We start from the raw sequence: 25,412 nt of genomic DNA, 5'->3' as shown, positions 1-25,412 counted from the left end.
TGTGCATAAAGACAGGCACATCCATAGGTGTCCCATCATGTTACTGGGCAGCTGTAGAGTTTTCAGAAGGTACCACAGAGCACAGGTGTTGGGCCATGGTCACGCAAGAGTTGTAAGGATGGACAGAAATGAGTTCTTTTTACCATACACATTTTCTGGTGAGGTCACATCTGAGTTTCATTCGTTCTGTGGTTTAATCCACCAGTGTGGTGCCCAGGGGTAAGGGTCTCTTCCAGAGCCCACTGCAGGCTTCCTGAGCAGTTTGGCACGTCACTTGGCCGGTGCGCCTCCTTCCCTGTCCATACTAATTGCATCTCCCTGACAGACCCAGCACTGCTGGCAAGCCTGAGAGCAGCAGCTCCAGCATGACCCACACCTGGCTGGCTGCTTCTCCCCAGCCAAGGCCAGCTCGTCCCAGACAGAGCAGAAATGTGCGTGCACGGAAGGGCTCTGCGCACGCGGCGGACCCTGTGCAGGATACAACCCCACAACAGTCGCGCACCACCGGCCTCCCTCTCAGCAAGAGCACTTCTTCGGGACTGCTGCCCGAAGCGGCAGATGACAGATTGCTGCTTAGCACAGTGGTCTGTTGTCAGAAGGAGAAGGGTTGTCAAGCATGTCCTACTTAGGGGATGAAAAATGCACTGCCTGTAGACACAGGGACTGTATGAGTCATCGTGACGGATGCAGAAGGAAACAAAAATAATGTTCCTTAAACTTATTGCGGTACCATGGGGAAAATGTGGAGGAAAAAAAAATTAAAAAGGTGACAACGCCCATGTAGGGACCATGCTAGCATCTACAGGACTACTTTGGGGAGAAAGGGCAACGGGCATCATCCTGTAGAGCAAACTCCAGGCAGTTGTGGGGACAGCGAGTAAACTGTCGGGAAAGGGGCATTTCCTCAGTGTATCGATAGAAAGCGCTCAGAATGTGGGACTTTGTCAGCTAATCCAGTGGCTAACGGTAATAACATGGGTAGGGCAAGAAAGAGCATCTGGAGGCAGGAATGAAGAATATCCCTCAGAAAACAGCAGGGCTAACATCCTGGCGGGTCCAAAAAAAGGTGGATATGCTAAAGCGCTCAGGCAGCAGATACTAGGGAACGAACAAGCACCCCCGATCTTCCCTCCGGCACCCGCCTGCATCCCAGCGGTGGCAGGGGGGTAACTGGAGAAGGCGGGACAAGGTGTCCGGGCCCCCCCCGCGGCGGGGGAGGGAGGAGAGGGGCCGGGATCGGGCTCCCTCCCCTCTGCCACCCCGCGGGGAGCTGCCGCAGGCAGGGATTTGGCAGCCTGTCCGGACAGGTCCTGCGGAGGCAGAGGAGAGTTTTTCTGTTTCTCTCGGGTTTTTTGTTTGTTTTTAAACACCAACAGTATTTCCCAGTGATTATACTCATGTTTGCGCTCATTAGCAGCAGTTAACACAGTATCTTTGCCGTGATACTTGTGGATTCGTAACTCATCGGTAGGGCAGAAGCTTCCCTAGCCGCAGGGTGTTTGGTTTGCGCAACTCGGTTGAGGAAATGTCCCTGGATTTTCCCAGGTTTTGTATACATTTAGTTTTATTGGTGGTTTCGCTCGGCACTTCAAACCCCTCTTTGCTTTTGATATGTTTTCGTGGCTCTGATCCATGGTACTCAAGGGCCAGCTGGGAAACAAAAGGGACCTCTGACATCAAAAAGCTTTCAGCCAACACACCAGCTAACGTGTGATTCAGCCCTGCGATAGACTTGCTTTGAGAAAAAATCTGTTTCTGAAATTTTTTAAGGCGAGCTAAGTGGTTAAGGTTGCAACCTGTATTTGCTGCTCCCCTCCCCACCCCCACTCCCCACCCCTCCCCGTGTTGACAGCCTTATTTTTATAATGGCTCCTCCAAGTAAAAGAACACGTGTGTTAGCTAGCTAGGCGTGATTAACTTTAGGCTTTGGACATCACGACGACCTGCTAACATATTCTTAAGAGTACATATCCTTGGTTATACTTTTGGCTTCACATCTGACCCTGTTAAGTCATGTTTTACATTTCAGTTTTAGTTAAAACATTGAACTGACACCGAGTCGATACGTTTTCTAACGCGATGCTTCCCCACCCCTCCTGACCAATATGACATTTATATAGCTAGGAAGGCTTTCCAGCTAATTTTTCCAAACGGAGAAGGAGGAAGGTCCACGCTTCTGCCAAGGCTGCGCCGGTGCGGTCTGTCTGGCTGCACCACAAAGGCAGTCAGCGGTCTGCTGTGCGAAAATAAAATTACAGGCAGGCACGGCTCCAATACAGAAAGGGCTTTTCCCTCCCCTCTGCTGTCGTTCACCCGTGTCCCCCCCACGCCGCGGGCTGCGGCCGGGGGTCGGGCGGCGGCAGGGAAAAGCGGGGAGCTTCCCCCGACCACTGCACCGTGCGCTGGGAGCTCGGGCTGCCCCTGAAAGTTGGGGTAAGTTGGTGCCTAGTTTCAAAGGAAATAGTGTGGTGCAGAAGACGCATAACCATTAACCCAAACCGCCAGGGCAAACTGCCCTTTCACATGCATGCAGGCGGATAACACACAGCTCCTCGTACTGCCAGTGCCCTCGCAAAGTGGGGAGGATGTCACCGTTATCAGCCTCTCCTTCTTTCTTATAGCTGAAGGTTAAGCTCTGATGCTTATTCAAGCCATAGCCGCGGAAGATTTTTGGCCATCGGATCCCCCATAGCATTGTTGTCTAGTCTAAAAGCTTCATTAAAATTCAGACTATCAGTTCTATCTGATTATTCGAGCAGCAAGCACCAAGAAGTCTAACAAGAGCCAGGCAGGTGGTAATCCCTGTCACTGACAGGTAATGCGTTTGTGTTTCCACGCTGCCTTCTTGGAAAGTGGTCAAGATCGAATCAGAAACAGCAAAAATAATAAAAAATAACAAACGTAGCAAAAGATATTAGGGGGAAAAAAGCAGAAGCACCAACATTTGGACAATGCAGAAGCTCACAAAAGTGATTCTGAGGGGCCTTCTGGACAATCCACACGATGGAACTGCCACAAATCTCTTTTGTCCCTCCAGCCCGATTTCTGGCAGAGATCAAGTTCTTGGCGGGAATCTTCCTACCCTCTTCACAGACTACACAGACCTCTGCATGGCAGCTCAGCCAACAGCACAACGTAGTACACATCTGTCTTGGAGATGTTTCTTTCTCATTTTGGCTAAAAAGGAAACATGTTTCACAAATGAAAGGGCACTTCACCAGGCTGACGGAGCATCTCTGTGGAAATTCAAAGTTTCTATGTTGAACCATTGCTCCAAAAAGAAAACCCCCAAAACCAAAATGTTATACTTTTTAAATGGTAGGAAAAGCTACTTTTTGCCACATCCTTCCTTCATGAAAATGGCAAAACCAAGAGCAATATTTTCTTCATACTGCAGTGCCTCCTTCTTTAACGGTCTAAGGTCCATGTAAAAACCACTTTCCTCCTCTGTAGCTGACACTAGACTCATTAAGCATGTAACAAATCAAAAATACAATTATTTATTAATGAATAATCATATTCATAACAAATGCAGTTATGGACCTCCTCTGCAAGGGTTAAAGCACTTTTTGGCTGCTTACCACTTACTAGCAATTTGCGTAGTTAACCCAGTGGGGACCGAGGAGTCAGGCTGGGAGTTGCTGTGTGTTTGCAGTGCACACATAGGATTGAAGCCTGAGATTTTATAAAACAAATTAAGATGAAATAATTCAGAATTACTATTTTAAGTAAGAACTTTATCCCTTTTGAGCAAAAAGGATCAAGAATGTTTATAAACAAACCAGGAGAACAATTATTTTAGACTCCACCATAACAGAATAGCAATAAACAGAGATTTCTGTAATGTTCATTCTGGTTCAAACAGTAATTGTACACATATGCATGCTGAGGTCAATTAAATTATACTAAAGTACTTTTTGCGGGGACAAGTCATTCTTACCATTTTATGGTGCTGCATAAATAGTAAGTAGTATCATAACTTAACTGGTCCCTACAAAACCTGGTCACACATCATTTCCCCAAATTTACCATCATGCTGGTTCATATCAACAAGTTCCCAAAGGAGCAGCATAGTTATCATATTGTAGAATCACAGAATCATAGAATGGTTTGGTAGGAACCTTAAATATCACCTCATTCCAACCCCCTGCCACAGGCAGGGACACCTTCCACCAGACCAGGTTGCTCAAAGCCCCGTCCAGCCTGGCCTTGAACCCTTCCAGGGAGGGGGCAGCCACAGCTGCTCTGGGCAACCTGTGCCCGTGCCTCACCACCCTCACAGGGAAGAATTTCTTCTCTATATCTCATCTACATCTACCCTCTTTCAGTTTAAAACCATTACCTCTCATCCTATCACTACACTCCCTGATGCAGAGTCCCTCCCCCTCTTTCCTATAGGCCCCCTTTAAGTACTAGAAGGCTGCTCTATAACATCTCCCCCAGAGCCTTCTCTTCTCCAGGCTGAACAACCCCAACTCTCTCAGCCTGTCCTCATAGGGGAGGTGCTCTAGCCCCCTCATCATCTTTGTGGCCTCCTCTGGACCAGCTTGGTCAGGTCCACGTCCTTATGTTGGGGGCCCCAGAGCTGGACACAGCACTGCAGGTGGGGTCTCACCAGAGCAGAGCAGAGGGGTAGAATCCCCTCCCTTGACCTGCTGGCCATACTTCTCTTGATGCAGCCCAGGACACTGTTGGCTTTCTGGACTGCAAGGGCACATTGCTGGCTCAGAGTCCATTTTCCATCCACTAACACCCCCAAGTCCTTCTCCGCAGGGCTGTTCTCAATCCACTCCTCGCCCGGCCTGTATTTGTGCTTGGGATTGCCCCGATCCCTGTGCAGGACCTTGCACTTGGCCTTGTTTGAACTTCATGAGGTTTGCGTGGTCCCACCTCTCCAGCCTGTCCAGGTCCCTCTGGATGGCATCAGCAGGCATTGATTTCTGAGCTCAGTCTGCATCTTCCTACTATAACATTTCACTTCAGAAATGAAAACATTTCTGAAAACTGGCAGTGGGGCCACACACCAGCTTCCTGGGAAGGGAACATTATAAGGCATTTACTGCTGTCAGCGCCAATTCCATTTACAAGGCTGTAGTGCATGGGAAACTCTTCTGCATTACTAATGAATAACAACTTCTGAAAGATGGGAAATTAGTTTGATAAGAAGCCACCCAAGCCTTGCAGAGCAGGATAAAGGCATCCAGGAATGCAAAAACAGGATGGCTGAGTCGGCAGGGTGAAGCAGGAGGGCTGTTAGAGGAACATAGTCTCACAGGAGCAGACTTTGACTTTCTGTGAAGCTCCTCAGGGAGCAGCTTTCCTTGGCCCTGAATGACACAACATCAACAGGGCACTGATTTCACATGCAGCTTCACTTTCTGGCCTTCTCCATACAGCCCTGCTCACATCCCTAGAGCAGAAGTAGGTCTGGCAAGAACCAGGAAGGTACTGAGAGCTTCAGACCTCCCTAATCAACTCCTTAGTCATCACAGCCCTTGATCTTTCTAGTATGTCTTGTCTTCCTTGTACTAATCCATGAAATCAAGGGAAGTGCTGACAAAAGTATAATTACTTGGGCTGTCGTTTCATGATGTGGATCATTTGGTGGCAATACTGCCCGAAGGTGTTCCAGTTCCCCTTGTCTGCCCACCACTTGCTTGTGGTGGGGAGACCACTCCAGCAGCCTTGCTGCAAGCTGCCTGAGGAAATGTCCCAGCTTTAAAAAACCCAGAACCTGCCAAAAAAAAAGACACCACACCTAGGAGAGAGCATGGTGCATGGGCAAGACTAGGAATGAATGGCTGATTTCAGGTGAGAGACCTAGGAGCAGGGCAGCCTCAAGCTTGGCCCATCACCAAACACTTGGTGGCCTTATACACGGGAATGTTCAGGGAGGTTTCTCTTCTGGGAGGAACTCAGTGTGTTTTGTGTGCCAGACGATAGCCAGCATGGCTAGCAACAGAACAGCTACCAAGTGTGATAATATTTGCATTAAGGAAGATGCGTTTGTATCTGGGTTCAGTGGGTGCCTAAAGAGTTATCAGTGTTCCTTCCTTTTTATTCTGCACTCTCAAGTCTGATTGGTATTTTTGTCTGTGAGGTTAGAGCCAAACTTACTGTTCTTTCTTTCTAACACCATTAAAGCATTGGCATTTTGGCTTTCTGTGATACTTTATTTAATGAGAAAGGAAAACCGTGGGGTTTATTTCTATAAAGACTATCAGGAGGCAAGAGCTGGTATTACCAAGCTTTGAGAACAGCTGCTTTCAGGAAAATTATTCTCCAAATGGAGGCTGAGGGCACCGACCACAGTGAACTGAACTGTGACATGTAATTGCATTACTTTGACTGGGCTAAGATGCCTAAGCTTATTGCTACCTTCGGCAACAGAGCACGTTGGCTCACAGCACTGTGGTTCTGCAGTGGAGGGATGTGAAAGGCTGTGAGGGTTGCTACAGTTTTCTCAAGTGCCATAAAAAAGTGGCCAGTTGGTCGGTCATTAGCTGATCACCCTGCAGTTTAAACAGATCCCATGTTACTGAGATCCTAAAAATATGCTGGTTAGCACCGAGGGCAGCACTGCTGTTAGACTAGCTCTTGCAGAATTACCATGCATATAGAAAATCTGTTTGATCCCCACATGTGTTTGGTTTTCAGACTTACAGGCTCCATGGCAGGGTGGGGGGAAAACCAACAATCAAACCATCATTCCCTTGAGCTCTGTGCTGCATTATTTTACTGTATGCAATCCTTTTTTGTTTACGGGGCTATATATACCAGTACAGCATTTCTGGTCCTTTCTGGTGCTTTGAAAGTAAGAGAGTAAGATGAATAGCAATCTTGCACAGTGGGTATGTATATCTGTCTGTATACATTTACATGCAACTTTCATGTCTCTGAATTGTTCTGGACAGATTATCATGAAAACTTGACAGCCACTCCTTCAAAGCAGTACTGTGAGAAGCAATTACATGTGCTTTGAATACCAGCTGGACAAGCTTCCCACACCATAAAACACAGTATTTCGTTCTGAATGTGGAGGAGAGTGTCGCATCCTGCCATCTTTACTCTGTCTTCAAATAAGATTACCTGCACTGTGCTCCAAGAAAAAAATATGCTGCTTATCATTTGCACTAGCTGCAGGAAACCCCAGCTGAAATTTGCTGACCTCTGTGATAGGAAGGGTGAGGCTGAACTGTCAATCATCTTTAATAGTTAAACTCTACTAACAGAAAGAGGGAAGTGAGCATCTCACAGTGATATGAGCTGTTCTGTTATCTATGGCACAAGCCCTAACCCATAAGTCTCTGCGCTTCCTAAACTGCCTCATAAAATCCTGCATTTATAATGGGTGTCAGTACTGGGTGTAACTAACCCCGCATGGAGAGTGGTTTAACAACATGTATAAACAAGACCGAGCAATGCAAATCACAGTTCCTGCAACTCCTTTTGAGCTGTTCTTAGAACAGGGAGGAGAGATATACAATGAAGGGTGAAAAATCATGTCAGTTTTCCTCTTCTCCAGCTTTTACTTCTTGTTAATTAATTCATACTGAGAATTAGTTCTGGTTGGTGGATACATTTAGGTGTTTTGTGAGTCTGAAAGCATGTCCTACCTCCATTCAGATTATGAAACAAGCAAAACAAACATGCCTATTGACTGGGTATCCGTACTGCATTGGGTCATTTGGGAAATCTGGCCCCATAAAGGTCAAATGGATGTCTGAGGACAGGAGAAAGGTGGAAGTATAGAGGCCTATATGTTGCACAAAGCCTGTCAGGGAACTGGAGGTGTGGACGGGCTGTTTTGGCTCTCCTGTCAACTTACTACTCCATACATTGGTGACTACAATGTATTTACTTTCTTTTTTAAATTAAGGAATACATCTGAGCAAAACCAGATTCAAATTATTATTAATCAGTGCTCCAAAACTACCTTTCAGTCTTCATGCAGTACTTGCTGTAAATCAGTGGCCAGGGCTGACTGCAGAACACAGGAAAAACTTCCTGTGTAATTTCTTAATTTAATTTCCTCGGTCTGAAACATGAAAAGGAGTGTTAATTATGTGGACAAAAATCCTATTCTGACTTCTCAGGAGTTTAATACATGTTTTTAAATCACTGTTTGTCTTTTTCCTCAGGTAGATTTCTAGCTAGCTGTTAGAAGACCAATCCCTGCTGAAGTCCCTGCTGCACCTGTTTGCTGCAAAGCAGCTGGAAACGGGCCAATAATTATCAGTAAAGCCCAGAAAAGGACAGGGGAGGAATTTGCAAAATTAAGGAAAAAAATGTGAACCTTTTAAATAATGGCATTGTCTTGTGTCATTTCCTTCTGTGCAAAACCTGGGTGAAGAAGGCTGTCCTCGCAGGGATTTTCGCAAATCCTGCAGAGAAGGGAGGGGTCACCCAGGAAGAACAGGTTGTCCGCCACATCTCTAATTTTTGCAAGAGGTGAAGCAATCTGCACTGAGACTTTGTTCCACAGTATCAGGTCAGGATTTTGCTCATCTTGCTTGCAGCACGCTGCTGACACCTCGGGAAAAGGGGAGAAAGGCTGTGATACCCTGAACCCCTGGGGAAAGGAGAGAGGGGTGATGACACCGAGGGGTGGAGGGGTCTCCCTCGCACCCACAAGGCTCAGCACGGCAGGGGCAGGCTGTGTTGCACCTCTTCCTGATCAAATTCAGTTGATGCTCAGAGGGCGAGAAGCAGATGAGACCATCCTACAGAAATTGTTGGCCAGGGTAATACACAAAGACCATGAAGAGGAAGGCCTTTCCCTTCCAAAGAGATTGGCAAATGCCATTACAAGGCCCAGAAAGCAGCCTCGTATAATACTACTACTATTTGCCTTCTCCATTTCATTGAAAACAAAATAATTGGGCAAGACTCAATAAGGGACACAAGAAAAGACAATAATGCCTCCTAACCAGGACGTGGTATTAACAGGCCTAAAATCCCTCAGAACAGAAGTTGGTTATCCCATATTTTTAATGTGTTCAATAAATACATTGCATGAAAATTTAATGATACATGGTGCAAGCACATATTATGCCACCAGTCCAGTGCACTGAGGTTGGAAATAATGTGGCTTCTCATCTTGGTCTACTGTATCACAAGGACTCTTTTCCTGAGCTCCTACCACTGGTAATTTACTGCACAAACAGGCAGTCCAAGCCTGTTTTTTGGATCTGTATTTAGTGTTTGGAAGATCTATCTCTTAACATTTGTGAAAGTATCTGTTTTTCTTGAAAAAATAGCAGGCAACTTAACATGATTGGATTTGAGCGTGGCTTATTTTTGTCTTTGCTTCACACAGAGAATTGTGAGCGGCTTTTTTGATGCTGTTTGCTCTTTCATTTCATACTATCTCATAATTTCATATTACCAGACTTCCTTGGCTGTTATACACAAAATGATTTCCAAGTGACTAACTTTCAGACAAACAAATGAGGTTGGGCTCTGGATCAGGTAAGGGAGCGCTAGCCAGGGAGCCCGGTGCTGCATGTGTCTTGCCCCAAAATGATGAGATTTCATGCAGAAAGAACACAGGAGGATCTGTATGAAGTGTGACCGTGACTAGAAGGGACCAATATGATACTGATCCCTGAGATCCATTCAGACTGTCTTTGATTGAGCTATTTGTTCAGCTGCAAGGTCAAAGGAAAAGTGGGCATGAAAAGCAATAAATACCATTTTCTTATCCTTTGTTAGAGGGTCATGTACTTTTTTCCAATAAAGGAGTGCACACAATAGACAGACTGAATACACAATGCAAGCAGACTACCAGTGACTCTAAAAAGCACTGCTTTAAAATACCTGCCCCTAGGCATATCGTGCAACAAATCCCAGAAGGTGGAAACTCCAGGCCTGCCCTAACACTGAAAACAGATATAATAACCAGAAACAACAGGCCTTGAAAGCAACTTCAAAACCATTAGGAAGTCTGGGAGTGAATTTTCTTTACTGCTCCTAATTACAGAATATTCCTTATCGTTTTCTTTATCTCAGTGCAAAAATGTATTTTATATGTGAGAAACACATAAATAACAGGCCCAGCCGAGTCATTATATTTTTCTAACGTTTTTCTCTGATCTTTTTTTCTCCATCTCTTTCTTTTATTTTTCTTGGCTATATCTTAGTAAAGATGCTTGCTTTCTACTAGACTTTTCTTTCACAACCTAATTTAATTTCTAAAGCCAAAACAAACAATAGTGATTACCAGCTGATAATGTCCTTCACTGACATTTTTCTTGGCCTTTTTCTTATCTCTGTTATACTAAAATTATTAAAAATTTTAAAATGGGAGGTGTCCAGAGAAAGCTGCAGAGGGAAGAGAGAAACAGCTGTTTGGGTAACAGACCACTTTAATGTCATATTAGGGATGGCGAACGTTGAACCAAAATCAGAGGTAACAGATTTTACCTAACAGTTTTGCCAGCCTCGGTACAGGTGTATATTAGTTACCATGGCCCAGATGATGGATGGCAACACACTAAGTGACCAGTGCATCTCTAATGTAATTTGCCAAGTAGTTGTGTCACACTGTCATGAAATCATGAGATGTAAATGTGAGTGACTAACAGACTTTTATTATTTGCTTTCTATTACCCAGAAGACTACAAAGAATTTTGGACACCTTCTTTCTTGCCCTAGAAAAGTTTCCTTGATTTTAAGTGCTAGCAACTCAAAAACAAAAAATCAGTATAGAAATTGTTCCCAGACAAATGGTTAAACAAATTGCTTAATTTTTAATTGAGAATTTTTTTAGTGTTAATTAACAAACATAAAAAGTTTCAAAATAAAAATCCTTTGGGATAAAAACTTTTGGCTAAGGATGTCTTGATAATTTTAAACACAAAATAAATAATCACCATAACTGAAACTGTTTCCTTGTAAATGGTTTTGATGTTAATCAATGGACAATTTATAGGATTATATATATTAAAAAAAAATCCTAATTTGCTCTGAAATAAAACTTTTGCTTCCTCTTCTTCCATGTTATTTTTTACATTTTTTTTTGTAATTTTTCTGCATGATCTGGCAGTTCTGAAGAAACATGAATAAAGAACTTCTAAGTGGAGTGATATTTTAGACAGCTAAAATATATCTTTTGCAGATAGCCAGACCGCTTAGTGCACATTAAATGCAGTAACAGTAAGTCTTTGCATTTGTTGTCTTTCTGGGGGGACAGAGAGTTACAGCTGTGAATTTTGATATTGTGCACTTGTACTCACTTAGATTGTTATGCAAGGCTTAGAAAAGCTATAAAATATTCCAAATTTCTGCATGCTTAAAGTGATCTTTTATAAGTCTCTTGTAAAAGACTATCCTTGGTCCCTTCCACCCCTATCTTTTATTTGCCTTTTTGTTATTCTCTGGAACAGAGCGCTGTGATCCCAAGGGGCGTTTGTTACTTGCAAATTGCTCATATCAGTTTAGAAAATCCCATCCTTTCCTGTACTCTGTGTCCTTTTATTTAATTTGCAATAGTGAGGAAACTTGATCCTTCGCTTTTGTCCTCCATATGAAATAACAGAAACCTAATAGGAGCAACCGGTGGAAAGGAAAACCTTACTGTAGGGCAGGAAAGAAATGTCCCTGTAACTTCACACTAGGAAATCATGACCTGGTTTAGCTTCAGCAAAGGGGTGGTTATTAGGGCAACTTAGTTCAAGCAGCAAGTTACATCAGGTTTTTGCATTCTTTTGGAGTGAGAAGGACAAGGGATGCCAGAACAAAAAAGCACTGAAAAAAAAATAAGAGGGCACGCAAGGAGAGGAGTCTGCTTTCACCTTTTATCCACGGCATGTTTCTATTGCCGACTTCTCATGTTTTGTGGGTTCCTGATTGTCTGAATGTTGACAGGAATTAATTGGCTTGTGCAGTAGTTGAGGCAGATGCCCAGTACAAGAACAGCAGCAACTATGAGATATATCTTTCAAAGTTAGTATCTTTTCTCATCAAGGTCCAAATTTGGAGTCTACAGGTTTTAGCTGGGTAATTCAGGTGAAGTTACAGGCATTGGTACAAGAATCTCACCAGTCTTGTGATCCTCTCCAAGTAAACTGGCATATGTGGAAAGAAATTGGATTAAGAGGCTATGCTGAATGATAAAAATACAAACTCTTCACTTACTACATAAAGGAGAGAGGTCTGTCACTATTAATTTTTACCATCAAGTTTATCACCAGACAAATCCCCTATAATTACATTTCTTAATTGGTATTTTTGAAGTGCGATATGCAGTTACTAGATTATAAACATGACTGTGGAAAACATGAAAAAGTTGTAAGGTAGTGTAATAGTGCAGGCAATAAAAATGTAGGGTTTATCTAAGAAGACTGCATGCTTAGTATAAAGTTTATAAATGTCTCGATAGATTACTGTCAAACCTTACATTTGCTTTTCCTGTGTTAGCAACAGAACACCTTTGGTTTCATACTTACCCCACACCTATAGTTTGATACTGACTTGTAAGAAAAACATGTAATCGAAAATAATTCCTGCATTTGGTGATAACTCCATTCAAAATTTTTCATTAACTTTGATCTTTCTGGAAATGTAATTGTAACTACATTATTAATGTTGTTTCGTTGACCTTGTCCCTTGAGGCAGGCACTGCTGACACCTTTTTGATTATTTTTCTTGTTAATAAACATGTTGTGACTCCTCCACTAGCCCATGCACTTCTTCCACTATGTAGAGTGGAGAAAGTGCCTCTTATCATTCATCACTCATTGACTGCTGATCTTACATCTTTCCATGCCAGCTTACTATAAAAAGAACACTTGAGCGGTTAGACTCTTCATTTTGCACCCATGCAAGTAACTTAGCTGTTTGAATAAGAATTATAGGCTCCAAATATGGACGCTGATAAAACTATTAACACAAAATGTTTGAGTTGTTGCTATTTTGGCTAGAGCCAAAGCACATTAGTAATTAAATTTGCTAGTGAGTTCCTGTTGTAAAATATGAATGCTTACACAGAAGCAGAATAAGGGGAATTCCTACCACTTTTGCCATCCTTCGCTAAATTCATCCTCTCCTTCATTCCATTAGCAAACATTTTAACAGGCTTTGCAGTGAGACTTAATGGAGACAGGACTACAGGTAACATTTTTGTCCACTGGCTAGACACTAACCTACAGTGTAGCTTCACTAAAGCTGTTATTTCAGATTAGAAAGTAAAAAGAAGAGAAAAGGACAATATTCTCTGTGGCTTTTACAGGATTCATTGACACTAGATCCATCAAAAGAGGAGAAAGAGACCCTCCTTTCCCATGTCATCCAGCCGTGCACTTCCTCTGCACTACACAGTCTAAATGCAGACGTCTGTGCAGCACCTACTTAGCTCCCTCTCTGTCTTAGACATACAGACACATGGTAAATACAAGGACAGCTTCAAAGTCTTAGAATGTACCCTCTACATAATTGCCATGTTTATCCATAATGATATAGGAAGTGTTCAGACCAAAAAAAAAACCCAAAAAAACCCCCCACGGGGTTAGGAGTTAACACCCCTTGACTATTATAATTTAGTTCCATTGCCTCTGTAATTGCAAAGTGAAGACAGTGTATTTTCTCTGCCTGATGGGGAAGATACAGAAGTAAAAGGTCAAGGTTTTATCTGTCTGTGGTTCTGTCACTGACTTACTCTATAATCTTGCCCAAATCACTTTGAGCTGTTGTGTATCATGTTCCTTGCTAGGATAAAGAGTTAATGGTAATTTCCTACTCCGTAAATAATTTTAGGTCTATTGTCAGCTTTAGTAGTTTAATAATGTTAATCAACATGCATTCGCTGAACAGTGCTTTTAAATGCCTTTTGTGTGCTTATTTTTCTATACCAAGGTTTCCAAAACTTTTATTGTCATGACTGTAAAGTGCATTTAAAAGCTGCATTTTTATCATGCTCTTTTCCCAAGATTGTTAGTTGAAAAGAGTTCTTTTTCAGAACTGCATGCTGTTTTCCTCATGCACTGATTGGAATCAATGGCAAATGATCTAAAAAGTCATGCCACCATAGCAATACAGCAATAAAACAATATAGCTTGAAACTTTGACTTTGTTTAGAATTGTTCACATAGTCAGTTTCATTCAACCCCACTATTTATTCTTTATCCTCTCATCCATTCATTCTCTCACGTACACTGCTACTGACCTATTCATTGCATTATATATTGGTCTGCAAACCTCCGGGCACGTTCGCTGCCCTTTTCACCAGCTCACTAAATACCTACCACCTGTTCCCTCACTCACTCACTCTTGGGCTGATCTGCCCTCACCCTCGGACCTGGTTTGTGGGCCAGCCTTGGTCTTACTTGCGTTCCCTATTTTCCTCTAGTATCTCCTACCGTGCAGCTTATTTCTTCCTGAGTTTAATTAAGGACTTCAGGTTTAAGAGCAGTCAGATGTTACAGCTTTCTTTAACTTTCTCTTGCTTAATTGCTTCTTGCTCTTTTTTTTTTTTTTTTTTTTTTTTTCCCTGGCACAGATTTAATACAGCTTGCCTAGGCTTAAAATACCCATGTGTATATTCATCCCTCAACATGATTTCTGAACTAGGTATATTATGACTGAGGCAGTCTTTACATATTATTACTTCGCAGCATGCATTATGTGTACTTTTGAAGATTATACTTTATTATGCTTATAATGGTGGTTTTTAAAAGCATGTTTCATGCATATCTTTGGAATACCCATTATGGAGTTGCTGTGGACGTGTATTAATAGTTGTTCATTATATGATCTCATTGCCGCAGCATGTAGTATTTGAAAGATGAGAATCATTTTCAGAAAAACAAATTCAGTTATAATTATTGCGAGAACCAGTGTCTTCAGCCCTACACCACTACTTCACATACAATCGAGGCTAATGTTACAGACCTTTGGAAAACCTCCCCAATTTGTGTCCATCATGCCTCAGAGGCCATTTGTTTCTAAATCCTGTGAAAGATGTTACTTACAATGGGAACTGATAGGAATTTCCAGTGGTGCAATTTATGCTATTTGCTACGTGTTCCTGATGCTGTTATTATTAGGGCATTTTCATTTTCTCAACAAATTCCTGTTGGTAACACATTTTATTTGAAAGAAGATCCTGAATGTGGCCAAGAATCTGATATTTGACAAGGTCCAACTATCAATCCCTTGTTTTACCTCTGACCTTTCAGTCTGTGATACTCCACAGGTTTTACTGAGAAAGGAGGCTGAAAACTATGCTATACAAATGAACAATGTACTTCTTAAAGGTCACAAAATCTGACCTAAATAGAGACAGCAGAAGTAATGGAAATTTTGTCTTGGTGCTGGCTTTTGCTCTGGTTCCTTTGTGCCATGGAGGGTTTTTGGAAGCTTGTGCAGACTGTAGGCTCCCTGGGGAAACCCAAAAAAAAAAACCTGTGATTTCTCTACTCTATGCTAAAGAACTGCCCTAGCCTAGAATTTGTACAATGCAAAAGAGATTTTAAAAGCACCTTTGTTTCCTCCCTTGGAATATCATTTCATAGCTGTGTCCCACAGGAGATGCTTAAAGTCTTCTCTGTGCTAGAAGGGTTTTGCTGGTATATTAATACCAGCAGCCAGTCCCAGCGGAGATGCAGTTTATTCTTCTGCTGGCATGAATTTCAGCAATTCCCCAAACAAAATACGATAAGGATCTTTCATCCTTGTGTGTGTTTGCACTAGGGAATTTGGGTTCAGTGTTTGACCCTTTTTCACACCCTTTGCAGACACAGGTAGATCATCCTCAGAAGCGTTTCTTCCACTTCACAGCAGACCCTGGGTCCTCGGCTCCTCCTGCTCCCGGTTGCTGTTGCCTCCCAAGACGGGGCGTGACCACTTGCCTCCCCATCCTTCAGATCTAATGTTTTGGTGGGGTGTGACCCTGTTGGATGTTAAGGGTGTGATGAATGTGGGTGGCCCGACATTAAGCAGGCCTAAGTTAAATCACCACTTTGAAAATTAAATGAGGGGAAGTGGATTTCCCAGTGTTTTCCATACGACAGCAAACTGTTCACTGGCTGTGTTAACATCCTCCTTCAAACGCTGCAGTTCCAAATACCCTGAAATATCAAGGTGGCCAGGTCTTGCATGTAAACTTTCTTCATCTGAGGTTATTATCGGGACTCTGTGTCTTTAAGAGGCTCTATTTCCTTAATAATTTCATTTTGACAGTATTCTCAGCTGTAGCTAATATGAATTACAGATATTAGAAATTGTCTGTCATGTTACTGGAACATTACATATATATTGTGTAATGCTGGAATTAGAAGGTCAGCCAGTAAAGCAAATGCCAGCATCCAATAAACTAACTATTTTGTTCAGTCTTGCTTAAACAACTCCTGTTAGCCGAGCTATAGAAATCAAATGACATGGGATATCACCTGTTCCACAGCAATAAAAAATCCCCAGTCATCCATGTGTTAGTTCATGTCATTCATCAGAACAGTCACCACAGGCGTGCGTGGACATGATGGTAATCAATAACTCATCGGTGACTCAGCAGAAGCATCCCGGGTGAGATCGGTGCAGTCTCTGACCTATTTTCTTTTTTATGCCACGCTGCTTGCTCCTCCTTTAACGTTACCAAGCAGTCACCTACGTGGGCCTCCACTTTAAGGTACAGTAATTCCAGTAACGTTTGCTTTCAAAATAAATAATTCATATTTCCGTGGTGCCGGAAGGCTGCACCCCAGATGCGATTTGCGCTGCGGTCTGCAGTGAGCGGATCCATCCTGCCCGAGACGAGACAGAGCAAGAGTGGGGAAATGGGAACGGGAACGGGAGAGGGAATGGGAGCGAGATGAGCAGCACTAGGTGTAAGGAGGAGAGGTGGCTGTTCTGCAGCCTCACTAAATTGTGGGGGCATCGCATCTGCTTTTGGCAGAAGTGCCTCGAAACCTTTTCAAACCACACGGCCCTAAATCCTTACGGAGGAGCCCGTTTGGTGGTTACCGGGGGCATCACCGAGTGGGCACCATCAAGCTGCCGCCCTCCCCCGCAGGGATGCTGCCGCTAACGGGGAATGCGCCGGGGGGGGGGGGGGGGAGGAAAAAAATAAAAAAATGCCAGAGCTTATGGAAAAGAGGGCGGAGCAGCGCCCCGCGCCCGAGCCCCGCCGGTGCGGGGGCAGCCGCCCCTAAAACCGAGGGCCGGGCTCGCCCCCCCCCGGCTGTAGCCCCGCTCCAGGCGGGCACCGCGGCCCCGCCAGCCCCGCCAGCCCTCGGCCGCCATACTGCGGGGCAACCCAAACTTGTTACACACGGGCACCAACTCCTCCTCCTCCTCCTCCTCCCTCCTCCTCCCGCCGCCCTGCCCCCGCCGGCGCGGGGAGGGGAGGGGAGAGGGGGGGCCGCGCCGGCCCAGCCTGTCGCGGGGAAGGCGCCGAGGCGGGCGCGGGGAGCGCCGGGGACCCCCGCAGGTAGGAGCGCCCGGGGGAGGCGGCGGCGGGGGGGGGGGGGGGAAAGGAGGAGGAGGAGGAGGACGAGAAGAAGGAGAGGGAGGCGGCGGCAGCGCGGGTGGTGGAGTTGGAGGCGGAGGCAGGGCGGTCGCCGCCGGGGCGAGCGTCTGGCCGTGCCCGCCGCGGCTCCTGCCGCCGAGGTGGGTGCGGCGGCTGGCGGGGCGGTGGGGGCGCCCCGGGGGGTGCGGGGAGCGGGCGGGGTGGCGGGGGGTGTCCGGGCGGGCGGTGCCGGCACACCTGCGGCGCGGGGCTTCCCCTCCCCCCCCCACCGCGGCGGGGCCGAGCCCGCCGCCGGTGCGGGGAGGGGGCGCGGGCGGCGGCGGCGGCGGCGGCGGCGGCGGCGGCGGGGGGGACCCGGCGCGGGCGGCGGCGCGGCCGGAGCGGGGCGGAGAGGAGGAGCCTCCGGCAGCAAATGAGCGAGGGCTGGCAGGTTTATAAATGTGCTTTTCGCTCCCCGCGCCCCCGAGTCTGGCGGCAGCTCCGGGCCCGGCCGCTGCCCGCGGCGGCTCCCGCAGGTGCGTCCCCGGGGCGGCAGAGCAGCGCCCGGGCCCCGCCGGCGGCACCTCCCGGGGGTGGGGAATACGGGTGCGAGGCGTTTTCGGGAAACGGCCCCGCCGTTTCCAAGTGCCAGCCCCGGTTGCCGTTGGCGGGTCCGGGCACCGGGGGGAGGCTGCTGCCTGCGGGGAACCGCCGTCCCCCGCTCGAGGAGTAGCAGGACGCTGGACTGGGCGCTCGCTGTTGGGAAGCCGGCTGCGTATGTTTCGAAGAGCTATCGTATGCCGTTCTGTTTTTCAGCTGTCAGAAGAGTTTAAATCAGGTCTGCACAGAGGTGCTGAGTTTGCAAGGGATGGGTAAAGTGACATAAGAGTTGCCTGTCTCTTCCTGTTCGCCCTGCAGCTAATTACAAGGGGACGTCTTCGCTGCTTCGTGGCGGTGTGGGCTGTTTGGTGGTGTTTTGTGCGTATACGAAACCACGCGGCTTCGGTGTTGAAGGGAGGAGGAGTGTGTGGATGGATGCAGTGATTGCAACTTTATTGTTGCAGCTCGTTTCTGTTATGGGACCGCCATTAGCAGGGAGGGGAACAGGAGCTCGTTCCTGCCCTGGTGTGGGAGGGAACCTGATGGATCTGCAGGTTGAAGGGCTTTTTCACGTCCGCTTTTTGGTTTCATGCTGAAACGTTTGCCTGCCTTCCTGTTATCTCCTGTCTTTATTATCAGGTACCTCTTGCAAGGTGATACTTCAAGCTGAAAAATGTGAAACATCACATTTCAGTCTACGACACCCAAGTATTTCTAGTAGGCTCTGGAAATCAATGTAGTAGTAAAGCCTCTTTTTGTTTGTTTGGTTGGTTGTTTTGTTTTTTTTTTTTTTTTTTTGTTACCAAAATTCCTATAGTAATTAGCAGTAGGCTGTTGACTTCTTTATGACCATCAGGGTCAGAAATAGCTACTGATCTCATACTGCCTTTTGCAGAGGTTTTTGTTAGAGAGCTGTTCCATGACTGCTTTTATCAAAAGGAGTGTGAGTTTGGGCAGCGGTGCCGGCGCACCTGGGGGAGGTCGCTGTGCCTGTGCGGATGGCAGGCTGTGTTAGAAAGGGGCATTGTAAGGGAGGGAACCGAGTAGCCAGTTCAGGGCAAAACGCTGTACGTACCCTGTTCCCCGCTGCACAGGGAGGTGTGTGGGTGCAGTGTGCTGCCAGGGCAGGCAGGCGGCCGCTGCCGTTCTCTCAGGTAGCGGAGATGAGGAGGTGCAGGTGGCACTTTCCTGCTGAAAGCAAATGGGGGGGCAAGGTTTCTACACGTGTGTTCATCAAGGGGAAAAAGAAAGCTTTTTAAATGTGGACTGACAGATGAAGTCTGTCTCCACTGGGTTTTCCTGGCCTAGAGAGGAAATAATTCTCACACACACACACGCACACCCGCCCCCAAAGCAATTACTCTGTGTACACTTCGTGATGGTCAGGGATTTCTGCAGAGCCTGCTGACAAAAGCTGCTTGCGTTCATACCTACCAAAGTAGGTCTATAGCTGTTTTGTTTGGGTTTTTTTGAAAGAGGCAAAAGCCATTGTAGCTGGTGGGGAGGGCGGTACCTCCTTCCACAGTGAATGAAGCGTTTGATGTGAGTGGATTTCTTTCAAGACTGTAAGACTGATTCACAGATTTTTTTTTTTTTCTGGACACTGTAAGTACAGGTGTGCCTGCAGACTTCGTTTAATGCTCTCCTGGCTGATGTTGCAGTTTAGACCCCTCTCTTCCTCCAGAATAAACAGCTTGATAACCTTTTGTTAACCTGCTCGCCTGGCTACAGCTGTGCCCTGACAAAAGCGTGTGGCTTCACACCCCTTAAGAGGTCCTGCGAGAAGGAGGGATGATGTGGATGCCGCCGGCGCTTCTCTCGCTGGCCTTCTGAGCAGCTGAGCTTCAGCGTTACCCACTTGGTGCAGCCGCTCACTGGGGAGGAGCTGGGGACCTCTCCTGGGGATCTGTGATCTGCCCAGGGCCGCTTGGCTGGAGTTGGAGACCGCACTGTGCCGGCTCTGCAGTACGCTCTCCCCCAGCCGTCTTGGGGGATGTGTGTTGAATGAACGTGCTGGTGTTGAGATAGGTTCTCTTAGATGTTTTCTTGTGGTGAAGTAAGCTGAGGTCTCTTTCAGTCGTGCCAAAATTAATTCCTCACCTGGGCTGCTAGCGTTAGATCTGATACTTTCATATGCCACATAGTTTGCAAAAGGTGTTGGGTAAATTGGTAGGTGGTTGTGCCTTACTCTGATTCTAAGGATGGCTTTCCAAAGTGGGATACATACTTAAATCAGTGGAAATAACTGTGATAGAAATACTTCAAGATTTTATGTTGTCTCTGAAGTCCTCAAATGTTTTCAGTTTTTTTTTTTTTTCTTCAGGAAAAATGGAATCTCAAGTCACAGTTGTTGCAGTAGACGTGTAGATCATAAGAAGATAAAGTATTTCCCCTGAATGTTCACAGATGAGGTTATTTATCCCAGTTTTTGCTGTGCGGAGGTAACTTGAAATGAGTAGTAACAGGGAAGGAAAGATGTAATTGCCAAGATTGACTAACATTTCTTGAACCCCTTCAGTGCTTCTGAGTGTTGCATCTTGTAAATATTCATATAATTCTATGATTTAAGTGAGTTGAAAAGTAGTTTCTGAAAGCGCATGACCATGAAAGTGTTATTCATGAATGGATGCTTCCCACTAAACAGGTTTAATTACTTGTAGACATGACTGAGAGAATTTTTCACAGTGTTTTACTTCTAGAAAAGTGCATGAAACAATAATGTATTCCAGGTAGCATGTGACAATAAGGATGGAGACTTTGCATTGACAACAAAAAGAAGCAAAGCAGGTTATAAACTTCCCTGAGTTATCTTTTAAAGGTTCCTTTTTTTTACACCTCTATGTAAATTGCTGTGTTGGAAGTTTAAAATGAGAATTCAGGTTTTCATTATTGTGGTAATATTAAACAGTTTTGGGGTGTTCTTTGTTGTGCCTAATACTCAGCTGCCGTATACCATGTTTAGTTAGCTGAAGAAAGGTGTGCCTGGTTGGGAGGCTATGTAATAAACAAGGAGCTGGGAAGTGCTTTTGGCTGTTTTTTATTTGATTTTTTTTTCTTTCCTTGAAGCTTTCCCCTTCCTCTCATCTAACTGGTCATTTCTCTGATGATAAAGCAGCATTTTATAAGGCTGCCTTCATCTGGCTTTGCATAGTCCTCAGCTTGGGTGTCCAGGTAGATAGGTAGAAGTGTATTGAAAAGAATGAGGAAGGTCCCACTTAATTTACCGGGGTCTTGAGTTTCAGGAAGGGGAAGTGGCTGCAGAGTTGTTTTTCAGTCTAGCACACAATTGCTTGTGTACCAAGAGGAGCCTGTGAAAGCCGAAAGGATGCTGCTGCAGCTGCCATTTGGAGAGTTAACTCACCTGTGTGTGGATGTAGCTGTACAGTCTGGGTGGAAGCTGTTTTTTTTCCTCCTGATATGAGGGTTTTGTCTTTGTTTCTTGGAGGAGTTAATGATAGCAAAGAAAACCACTTTTTCTGTTCCCACAACTGTTACAAAGCAAAAACTAGCACTTTGTATTTCAGGCTAATGTTTGCCATCATCTTGGATGGGGAAGTTACAGGTCTTGCTGTCCAGAACTGGATTAACCAGGTCTTGCATTTAATTGTGTTCTGGCTAAAAAGCTTTTATGTTCTGTCTTTTATCTACCTGTAAAGTTCCAGCTTTCTGGAGGTACAGCTGCAGCCTGCCTTCGCTGCGAGGGCGGTTAGTGTCTGTGGTTAGACTGGTGGTGTGCTCCGCTTCTGCTGACCTCGGGTGTCCAGGAGCCGCTCTGTCCCCTCCTGCTCCCCACCGCACCAAGCAGTGCGGCAGCAAGTTTCTGGGTAAGTGGACATGTTTCTGAAAATGGCATGGGTAAATAAGAGAAACTTATTTTTGGTACTGTTTGTGGTTTTTTGGTTGTGTGGTTTTTTTTTTTTTTTTTTTTTTGTATGATGGGGTGAAGGAGGGAAGAAAAAAGGCGCTTTTTTTTTTTTCCCCCAGTGTGGAGGCATACATTTGGTTTGTAGTACTGTGACTAAGATTTCTGACAAGTAAGTGTTTTAAAGTGTCAAACAGCAGCTTTTACTTCAAGAGCATGTTCTTACAGTGCCCGAGGGGGAATCAAAACAGATGGCAAATTAATAAAAACTTGGACTATAGATGTGATCAAATAAGGAACTTTTCTGAAGACAATAAATAATCGAACCCCATGTATCGAGTTTAGAACAAGCCTGTTGGTAATCTAGAAATAATACCCTATTTCCTGTCTTTCCCTCCTCTTCCACCTATTTTTTTTTTCTTTCTGCTCATGTGCAGCAGTGAACTTGCAATCCACCAGGCATTTTCTGCATTGATCCTCTTAAAAAATTAGTATTAGCCTATATGTGAGTCAGGCCAAAGAGGATTGAACACTGTACTGCAAAATTAGTACCTGTTGGCCTCTTTGGAAAGACAGACAGGTTCCCCTCTCTTGGAAGAGTGCTGTTGACATGGGCTTGAGAAGAGAACAGGTGATGGTGCATTGCGAGGAGCTTGATTTGCATGTTCCTGTGCCGCTCTGTGCATGCCGAGCAGATACGTAGGGGATGGAGCACCGATACGAAGAGGACTATGAAATGTATGGAATTAGCAGACTGGGAAATCCTGATGTCCTTAGTGCATCTGATTACTCAACTGAGCTGTGAGACCGAAGAGGATATGCAAAGCAGGGGAAAGTTTATGGAGACAGGCATTTCTGCTGGGAAAGCAGGCAGAAGAGCAGCAACTTCTGCAGACTTTGTGTTAGCTCTTTGCCGGTACGCAACAGAGGGACCAACTGGTGTCTGGAAGCTAAAGCAGGTCTAACACGACTGCAGCGAGGTGAGGCAGAGAGGGGAGGCTGGTGTACCCGTGTGCTTGAATATGGCCTGCCAGGTCCGGACAGATTTGCATGCACTGCAAATGGCAGAGCGGGAGGAAAAGGGGGAAAAATGCATGAAACGTGATTATAGTTCTTGCTTTGTTTTCAAGAGTAGTTTTCAAGGGCAGGCTTTAACTGTGTTTCTGCTGAGTTTTTCCTCCTTTCTCCAATATAAATCAGGCATTCTTCTTGCCCCAAATGATTGGGTTTTGTATGTATATGCTCAGTTGTGCTTGATTTTTCTTTTTTTATAATAAACAAATGATGCTCTATGAACTTTGTCATTGTATATACAAAGACATGCATAGAAAAGTGGAGGCTATTTTTTTTTTAAAGAAGGTCTTTGTTCTCATTTCTGCTGAAAGAGATAATGGTTTATAGTTTGTTACTGGAAAAACAATGCAGGATGTAGGGAAGAGACCTAGAGCCGTGGAAGTTCTTGAATTTGTATTTGAATTCTCTCTCGGAGTAAACTGGATGCATTGTGGGGAGAATGAAACAATATAATAGACTTTTTTTTAAATAAAATGCGCTATGAATTTGTCTTAAATCAGGTCATCGAGGTTGTGCTTGGCTTTGCTTACGTTTGTTGTAGTTAAACTCCCAAGTTTGAAATACTTCATAAGGAGTTAGCTGTCTCTTGCGTTGTTCAGCATAAAGTAGGCTGATCAAAGTTTTTGTGAGGATACACCGAATTTGGTAATTTGTCTCTGTAAAATGCATTATTGTGCCCTTCTGGCTTGCAAGTCGTCTCTTGTGACAGTAGGAAGGAATAAACCAGCTATGCCTTGGGGTGTTGGGGACTGTCATGCTTATGTGGGTAACAATGGCTTCATTGCCAGAGTTCCAGTAACTAATAAGAATGTGTATCAGTATGATATTTTATAGATAACCTTCTCCATGCTTTTACCTTATCCGGTAAAGCTTGAATTTGTTCAGAAGACATTTATTAAATCACGTTTATTAACACATCCCAGTTACTAATACAAGCAGAACACTTGCCTGAACTGTTCGGTGAAACCAGATGAGATTCTTGTTGCTCACCCGAGGATGTCAGGAAGACAGAGTTTGTGGAAAGAGGCTATACTGTTCACTGGACTGACTGATGTAATTGGGAGGGCGATGGGAATGTAGACAGGCTTTTGGACAGTCAATCTTTTCTCAAGCTAATCTAATATTTTATCGTCTTTCTCTGTAAGCCCCATCTTGGATGTTCTTGGTAGGTTCTGTAATTCTTGCTAGACATTGTAGTGTGGACTGTGAGATATTTCTCTACATAAATGTGTACTTAATTAGGCTATGGTAAGAATTGTTATGAAGCATTTAAAAACAGAGTGTTCTGCACACAGAAGTTAATCAGGGCCTTGACCTTGCTAGCAGGATTGTGTGGGTGGAACGTAGCTGAGGTTGGAGATACGACTGCAGAGGTTTACATGTAGGACAGGGGCCCTGCACAAGCATCCTTTCCTGACCTCTAAAAAATACCCCTGCAGTAGTAACAGGGCAGTAAGGCTTTAGTTTGTTATTTTGCATACAGAAGTCTGCTGAAGCAGCATGGTGCTCAGGAGCTTTTTTCTTTCCCACATCTCTGTTGCTTCTTATGACAAAAAGTGTGCAAAACAGCCAGAGGCAACAAATTATGCATTCCTGTTTCCACTCAGCAATTGCATAATTACCAAGGATTTGCTGGAGATGCATATGTATGTGCACATAGATCCCCTTCTGTATTTGGCTGTAGATGTACCCTACCTGGAGGGTCTGTTTGTCAGAAAATTAGTTGTCCATCAGAACTGTAGGTGTAAAGAAAATAAGTAACTTTGATAGAACTAATATTCCCCTGCCTCCCCCCAAGAACTGAAACGAAAAAATCCCACAGAGCCACTAAAAAGTATCTGTTTTGTGCTAAGGAGTAGCCATTTTGTTTCCCCTGTTAAAATATGGTATTATTTAGATAAGAGAATGGCTACTTTTTTCTTCTTGCAATTATTGGTATTGTTAAAAATCTGCAATTACGTGTTTAGATGCTTAGTTCTATTGAAATAAGTTTACTGTTCTGTTGAATCTGACTAGGTTTTTACTCTGTCAGTGAAACTGATAAACTGCCTTGAAAGGTCATCCTGATTATCTGCTAGGTAAGTGAAACTTATAATGGCCTTTTCAGTTCACTTCTGCACAGGAATTAGTTGTGAGGGATTAAATGATAAATATGTAAGACAGACCTTTTCACAGGTTTGAGAGCTTTCCTCTCTGTGCAATTCTGTTTGCAAAGAATTAAAAAGAACCACCAAAACCCAACCCAACCCATATGTATACATTCACAGCATATTAATTGCTTAGAATATTTGGTTAGCTATTTCCAATGAAGGTGGATATTACTGAAATAGTTTTGTCTTCAAATGTGCAAATAAATAATTCTAAGTGTATCTTGAATCTCATATTTTATGTGTCTAAGGGATTTATTATTTCAATGACAGAGGGCGTGTGACA

At 44.6% G+C, this 25,412-nt stretch overlaps 1 protein-coding gene across 13 annotated transcripts in view; it reads left to right on the top strand.

Annotated features, from left to right (window-relative positions):
• The first annotated feature begins 16,602 nt into the window (after positions 1-16,602).
• Positions 16,603-25,412, top strand: part of SEMA4D (semaphorin 4D) — a 102,973-nt gene continuing 94,163 nt past the window's right edge. For 4 of the 13 annotated variants that reach the window (XM_042787859.1, XM_042787856.1, XM_042787857.1 and 1 more), the window contains exon 1: positions 17,909-17,979. The gene's annotated coding sequence lies outside the window, so the exon portion shown is untranslated. Of the gene's footprint in view, positions 16,625-17,355; positions 17,426-17,908; positions 17,980-18,009; positions 18,282-21,699; positions 21,868-25,412 lie in introns of those variants that run through there. The other 9 variants (XM_042787854.1, XM_042787853.1, XM_042787851.1 and 6 more) reach the window with 8 other exon arrangements.

Source organism: Tyto alba, unplaced genomic scaffold (assembly GCF_018691265.1).
Source record: "Tyto alba isolate M040663 unplaced genomic scaffold, T.alba_DEE_v4.0 Super-Scaffold_13, whole genome shotgun sequence".
Lineage (NCBI taxonomy): Eukaryota > Metazoa > Chordata > Aves > Strigiformes > Tytonidae > Tyto > Tyto alba.
The sequence above is the reverse complement of the archived record's forward strand: the minus strand, read 5'-3'. Positions and strand labels throughout refer to the sequence as shown.